We start from the raw sequence: 6672 nt of genomic DNA on the forward strand, positions 1-6672 counted from the left end.
TCATCCTTTTTGCACTGTTTTTTCCCCATCTTTGTGGATTTACCTCCCCTTAATCTTTGAAGTTGGTTATTGCAGGAGGAGTGTCTAAGGGGACTTTTTTTCTGTTGAAGTTGGAGCTGTATCTTTTTTGGCCTGTAGAGGTCATTGCTGGGCTCTATCAGGTTCAGTCAGGTTGTTGGGTGGATGGTCCTTTCCTGGAGTTTGTTTGCAGGTGAGATTGGCCCCGCCTTCCCAATGGTGTCTGTCCTCCCCTAGCTTGATCTTCCTGATCGGGGTCAAGCTGGTGTATTTGCTGCCAAGCTCTCTAGTGAGGGCTTCAGTTTGAGTTCTGTGGAAGTGGGGTCTGCCAGGCCATATTGTCTGTTACCCTGCTTTCAACTCTCCCTCCCTCTGTGGGATGGTCCCTCCCACTGGCGTTAGTCCAAACTCCTGCCTAGGTCCCTGGGACAAGTTGTGTGCCCAGCGGTAGCGTCTACTTAGATTTGCATCTCCAAGCCGGATGCGTGTTTCACATGGGGATGTGCGCCACCCCATGTCTTGATTTACCCCCCTGGGCGGCTCTTTCCCTGCAGCTCCTTCCCTGGGCCTAATTTCAGTGCCCTATCAGTCCCACAGAAACAAACCCAGCACCTTGTTTGGAATCCTCAAGTCCTCTAGCCCTCTGCATCTCATTCACTGGGAGCTGCATTCTGGTGCTGGCTTCTCTCGGCCATCTTGGTGCACCCCCAGCAAGACTCTATCTTTAGTCTTTAGTTTTAGAAATCATATGCATTTTTTAATGTAATAAACTTAAAAGATATTCACCCATTTTGTCAGATTTATTTATTCTTTAGCAATTAAGTATTAACCTTTGTCATGGAGAAAAAGAAACACAGGCATAAACCTATATATCTATTCACCTGCTAGTCCTGCAACATGATTTTAATAAAGTGTTACTGATGCTTCAGAATTTCTATGATGTCAGCAGACAGACATCAACAAGAGTGACTATCAAGTAGCTAGCCTTATAAGTCAAGAGTTATGAGCTTTGATCCACTGCTCAATCCATTTCAAGATCTGATCTATATTATTTTCTAGCTCTTTTGGTTTATTGCTGGGCAGCTAATGCACAATTTTTTTCTTGTAGGATTCTGTGGCTTCTTCATAAAGAACTTGAAAAATCTCACAATGAATATTGCCTGTTAGTTTCTTCTCATTATAACCCCTTGTTTCATGTGTTTCATACAATACATTGGTACCTGTTCTCACCAAAAAAACTATATGAAACCAGCGTTCAGGGAAGAAATCACAACCATGGCAATCTATAGTAACTTATCCAACTTATCAGCTACTCTGTCTTCATCTACAATGGGGCAATCATACTCATCATAACCATCATATAATTGTTCTTCTCAAGCTAAATCACCCACATTAATTGTTTCAGTTCTGATTTTGATGCAAGTTCTTTGCCTAGTGTGGTTTTTCCAACCTCTGGTGTACCAGTGAGCAGGATGTTCAGAAACAACCTGGTCCTTGCCGCGATGGCTCTGAGCCCCTTGCTCAGGCACCTGTTATACTATGGGGAGGAGCTGGAAGGAGCAGGTAAGAGCAGAGTCCACAGACCCACAGGGAGGCCCACCGTAATGCCCCCTACCTGCCTGGGCAGCCCAACCGTGGCACACTGGTCACCTAGCTTTCCATGACATGTTTCCATCACAAAGGTATCTCATTGTTTTTATTTTTCCCTATGTAACACTTGTTTTGGGAATGCAGCTTGTATATATAACAAATGTCAGGTTTCAACTTTTATCAACTTGATCAAATTTTAAGAAGTTTACATTACAAGAATAATATAAATTGTCACTCTCCTCATGAGAGATAAGGCTTTAGCTGTTTTTAAATATAAAACTGTATTAACAGGAGGTAGAAGAATATCTGGCACATAGAAGGCAGAATGAATGAATGAATGAAGATTTTAGAAGTTATGGCGAAAGTTTAACTTCAAAAAAAACTGACTCTAAATTTACAAATGAATATATAGAAATTGTTAATAGAAATTTTAAGTACAAATTCTGTCCTTATCTCCAAGCAAATATTTTATGTAATAATTTCACTTATTATCCTGCATTAAGTGGAAAGATATAGTACTTACTGGAAACAAATTTCCTCTTTTCAGCCCAAATGTTGTCTGCTACACAAACATGTTAGAAGCCTAATATCATGAAATGTGTAAGTAGAAACAGTCCTATGTATGTATCTTTATATAGATAGATATATATAGGATACCTATCCTATGAATAGATCCTTATAGAGAGATATATATTTAGCCCTTATAAGATTAAAATATAAATATTAATAACACATTTTCATATCGCAAAAGTATAATATCTAGAAATGTTACCAAATTTGAAAAGTTGGATATGAAAACTTCTATCCTAATACATCAAATCAGGACAAAGCCACAGATTCATTAATATTTTCTGCTCAGGACTTATTATAGTCACTGTATTATTTACCAATTGAAAGGTGCTTCACCCTCCTAAGTATAGGAATGCTTAAGTGGAAGTACTCACTAATCATTACGAACACTTATTTAAGTTCATGACAGTTATCTTGTAGTTAATGGACTGATTATGAAACTGTAGTCATTACCAAAGATGTTTAGTTCACATCCTAGTAGAAGACAATGAATTTCATGTTTTTATGTGATGAGGTTTAAATGTCAAGACTTGTTTCCTACTGTACATTTCAGACACCTACTCTCTAGTCTCCATTAATAAATTACACACCAAGTTCTAGGAACAAGTTGTTGGAAGTAAGTACCAAAGCTCTTCATAAAACCAGATCAGAGATGAAATTAAGCTTTTATCCATTAGGAGGTAAAACCAAATTGGTGGCAACTCTGTAGCAAAATCTATTTTAAAGTGTGTTTTAGTTATATTAGTTAGCCCTATTTAAAAGATTTAAAACCATATCATTCCAACTAACCATGGAAAACAGGGTTAGTTAATTATAATTTACCTTATACACCACAGGAGTAATTTATAAATTAAGTGATGTTTAAAAATACTTCTCTTATTCATATTATGCTTTTTTTACGTTGGCTTTCTCTCTCTAATCTAGGAAGATGTTAACTTCAAGAAGTATTTATAATTTGTAACAGAGAGCCCTGTGTCATGAAAAAAATCATGGTTTTGGAGTGAGACAAAGTGAAAGCCAGGATGATTAATCTGATTCTCAGATCCTATTCATAGTATAATACCCACCTCACAAAACTATTATAATCTAAGTGGGATAACACAAGTGTTAGCTTAATTGGATTCCTTTGCTGACTCCTCTAACATGCCTTCTCTGAATGTCTGTTTCACAGGGTTCAGACATTTCTCCCTTCTAGTCCCTCATGCACTCTTAGTTTAAATGACATCATGATCACATAGCTTTAAATCTAGTTGCAGAGGACTCCCAAATGTAGGCCTCTGGATCACAACAGTTCAAATCTGTATATTCAAATTGTTGACACTTCCACTTGAATATTTCATATCTAAAACTAAATCATTGGTCAACATCCTTACCCCATTCTGTTCATAAATGTTTTTCTATGGCTGTTTGTGGCAGCAACACCTACATACCTATAAGTCAGATACATGAGAATCACTGTGACCTTTCAATCCAAGCTATTCATAAAATCAATAATCAAGTCCTGTTATTTATACCTTTAAAACAGATTTGCAACCACATTACAGATGGTCCCCAACATACAATGGTTTGGCTTAATATTTTTCTATATAAGATAAAGCAAAAACAATACACACTCATCAGAAGTCGTACTTCAAGTACTTGTACAACCATTCTGTTTTTCAATTTCAGCTCGGTATTCAATAAATTACATGAGATACTCAACACTTTAATAGAAAATAGGCTTCATATTCAATGATTTTGCTAATGTAAACTAATTTAAGTGAGCACATTTAAGGTAGGCTAGGGTAAGCTATGATGTTTGGCAGTTTAGGTGCATTAAATGTATTTTTGAATTAGGATATTTTCAACTTATACTGAGTTTATGGGATATAACCCCATGATAAGTTGAGAAGCATCTGTAATCAAAGCCACCATATAAATGACTAAATAACTTTGTATCTCCCCACTCCAATTGTACTCTTGCCTCTCTGCAACATGTGCCATTTTCAAAGCAAAATCCACCTCATAAAAGTATTATAATCTCCCTGTTCCAAAAGCACCCCACTTCAAAGATTCTCAATTTTTCTTAAAAGATTCTGTAATATGAACTGAAGGCATGTAGTATGATTGTTCAGCTGCCAAAAATTCTAATGGATATCCAAATCCTCTTTGACCTTTCTTCTCTCCATCCTGGGAGACTGAACTGAATGGGTTAATCAATGGGGTCTCATGCCCTTTCCCTTTGTGTTTAGGGAACGGATGATCAGCCTCACTGGGAGATGAGAGGGCAGGAGGTAAAACAGGGTTAGGAATCTATTTTCCTGGTTCCCTTTCTTTGAGTTTGCTGTAGCTGTCTGTGTCCCTCAATTGAAGGGAGTCATAAGGCTCTCATAAGGAAGTCTGCCCTCTATGACCCTCTCCTTCTTGATTCCAACAACCTGTTTCTCCTTCAGGTCCTGGGGTAGTACATACTAGCTCTTCTAACTCTTGCCCCAAGTTTCTACACCATCCCCTAAGTAATGCTTGTATCCAGCCTATATTTTTATAATTGATTTCTTTGTAAATGAATCCCCATGAAATATTTTAAGTTTTGGTTTGTCAACTGTTTCCTGTTTGAATCCAAGTGAAGAACAAAATAAGGGCACCCTTTCTATCAGCTCCAGAAATCCTGGCTTTCTCATATTCTATTTCTTCTGCTAGAAACTCTTCTCTCATGAGCCAGCTTCCTCCTTCTCATTATTATTCAAGTCTTAAATACCAGTTCCTCAAAAAGGGCCTACCCATAAAATCCAAAGAAAGACCTACCTGTAACCATACCTCATTCTTTTTGTTCTTAGTACTTACAATTTTGCAATTGCATGTACAAATTATGTTTCTGTTTCTCTCACTTGATTCCAGGCTTATGAAGCCATTTCTGTTTTTTTTTTTAACTGAAAAATAGAGCATTTGACACTGTAGGTGCTTGCCCAATGTTTATTAAGACAAAAGATCAATCCAATAAGAGTCATTTCCTTCATCACTAATTACTTCAAAGTATTTACCAGCTATGTATCTTTTAAAGACAGTATAGTTAAAAGTATAGTCTCTGGAGTGTAACCCTAGGGTTTTGAATCCTAGTTTTGACATACACCAATTTGTGACCTAAATCAAGTTACTCACTCTATGCCTCAGTTTTCTCCTCTATTTATATAAGAGGCGGTAACGATAGGACCTATCACATTGCACTTGATGTGTGACTTGAACAAGTTAACATCTGTATAGTGCTTAGATTTATGGGCCTGGAATAAGTGCTATGTAAGTATTATCATTATTATTATCATGGGGTGTGACTAGTACAGAAGACAATAAAGACAGAATCAAAACTAAATGTAAGAAGAGTTCCCAGGGGAGATAATACAGGTGAAAATAAAAATAATTTCAGTATCACTAGGACACCACTAAACCAGCAACCTACTGTTTCTTGTAATACATAAAAATAAAAGTTATGCAAAACCTTCAAAAGTAGTCCAATATACTGATAAAATACTAAGGATTCATTATATGGGGCATGTAAAATGTGTGAACCATCACAACCTAGGCAAGACCATATTTATTAAGTGGAAACTCTGACTACAGTATGACCAAATAGTAAAATCAACAAGAATTTTAAATGTCATTGCTTAGAACAGAAATTTTTAAAATTTTATTCTTTGTATATGCCTCTTTCTAGTTCAGATATGGAAATAGCTATGAACTGTACACATAGAAATTAATTATGTAATACAGAAATTGTAAATTGTATCACCTATATGTAATCATATATTATAACAATGGTTTAAAATGTTTTCCTTTTTTTTTTTTTTTTGAGATGGAATCTCCTCTGTTGCCCAGGCTGAAGTGCAGTGGCATGATTCTGGCTCACTGCAACCACTGCCTTCTGGGTTCAAGCGATTCTCCTGCCTCAGCCTCCTGAGTAGCTGGGATTAGAGGCACCCGCCCGCATGCCTGGCTAATTTTTGTAGTTTTTAGTAGAGATGGGGTCTCACTATGTTGGCCAGGCTAGTCTCAAACTCCTGATCTCAGGTGATCCACCTGCCTTGGCCTCCCAAAGTGCTGAGATTAGAGATGTGAGCACTGCACCCTGCCTAAAATGTTTTCTAAAAGGTATCTTCATATCATTCTATAGCTATAATCTATTATAATTGTCCTATGAACTATATCTTTTTTTTCTTTTCCTTTTTTTTTTTTTTTTTTTTTTTTTTTTGAGATTGGAGTTTTTTCCTTGTTGCCAAGGCTGGAGTGCAATGGCATGATCTCGACTCAACGCAACCTCCATCTCCTGGGTTCAAGTGATTCTGCTGCCTCAGCCTCCCAAGTAGCTGGGATTACCAGTATGAGCCACGATGCCCAGCTAATTTTGTATTTTTTAGTAGAGATGGGGTTTCTCCATGTTGGTAGGCTGGTCTTGAACTCACGACCTCAGGTGATCTGCCTGCCTTGGTCTCCCAAAGTGCTGGGATTATAGGCAAGCGCCAC

The 6672-nt window shown here is 37.3% G+C and overlaps 1 pseudogene; it reads right to left on the bottom strand.

Annotated features, from left to right (window-relative positions):
- Positions 1-1011: 1011 nt before the first annotated feature.
- On the bottom strand, positions 1012-1693 carry LOC116547135 (annotated as a pseudogene).
- Positions 1694-6672: the final 4979 nt, after the last annotated feature.

The sequence above is a fragment of the Sapajus apella genome, unplaced genomic scaffold, assembly GCF_009761245.1.
Source record: "Sapajus apella isolate SASKATOON/1434 unplaced genomic scaffold, GSC_monkey_1.0 scaffold2177, whole genome shotgun sequence".
In the NCBI taxonomy this organism is placed as follows: Eukaryota; Metazoa; Chordata; class Mammalia; order Primates; family Cebidae; genus Sapajus; species Sapajus apella.